This window comes from Misgurnus anguillicaudatus, unplaced genomic scaffold (assembly GCF_027580225.2).
Source record: "Misgurnus anguillicaudatus unplaced genomic scaffold, ASM2758022v2 HiC_scaffold_31, whole genome shotgun sequence".
Classification (NCBI taxonomy): Eukaryota; Metazoa; Chordata; class Actinopteri; order Cypriniformes; family Cobitidae; genus Misgurnus; species Misgurnus anguillicaudatus.
This window is the reverse complement of record NW_027395281.1, coordinates 5045618-5046784: the sequence shown is the minus strand read 5'-3', so window position 1 is coordinate 5046784 and position 1167 is coordinate 5045618.

Sequence of the window (1167 nt, the reverse complement as noted above, 5' to 3'; positions counted from 1 at the left end):
CGATTGTGTTATTGCAGTTATTTAAACAGTTGTAAAGTCAAAACTAAGCAAAAACACCAGGCTGATGTGAAAAATATGACAGTCTTTATCTCACCAATGCTCTTATAAACATTTCTCAGAAGTGAAAGACACAATTATACAAAGTTAGTGTTTCTTGATAAAGGTGTGCCATTTGTACAAATTGAAGTGATATGGAAGACTGCAGAAAAAGAAAAAATCCCTTTCACATCGGTCACAAACATCTGCAGAGCTACTCAATTCAACCAGAATTGAAACATTCCTATTTACATAAATAAATTCATGGCAACACAGAGATTTTTTACCACACACACCTTCTGCCCCTTATGGTAAAAATTCTAGATTATTTTCTGGTTAATCAGGAATGTCACCAAATCATGATTGCCCGCATTATCCACCATTAACTGTATGGATTATTTACAGCCATGAGTAAGCTACATCATTACTCCAAACTTCATGATTCTGATTGGTTGAGCTATAGATAAACTTTGAAAATGTCCAAGACATAGACATCTAGTTCAGAGCATATCTAAACTAATTAACAATTTGACTGCAAGAAGTCTGATTTAAGGTACAGAACAACCTGTGCAGGCCACAGGCTTCAACATCTTTAGTCCCACTAGGGTCATTTTTCCACCTCGGGTGCCCAACTGTTCACCTCTCCAAAACTATTAATCTCCTGTAACAAAGATACAGAGGAACACAAACCCTTTCGCAAGCCCCCTTGCTTGTTTGAGAAGTGTAATAAAAATATGATTTGTGATTCTCACAGAAAGCACAGGACTATTTAAGGACTATGACAAGAAGTAATTGTTTTACTTGTGACTTTAACACAGAAAAACAAGCCTATTGTGAAATATAGGACATACAAAGTTTTTTGCGAAAGATTATACATGATCTAAATGTATATTATATCATAAGCATGAAGAATTTACTCAAATCACTTTCATTTCTGGAAGGATCAATATTGATTAGTATCTGATTTATAAGTATTCAAAATCATTTAAAAGGATACAATGAAAGGAGATTGGGACAACACAATGTTGTGGGTTCTTTAGGTTACAAAATCCACAAGTGAATATAGAAATACATAGTGATGTGAGCCCAATGAAACACAGCACAATGGGGTTCAATTCTTAATATAGAACA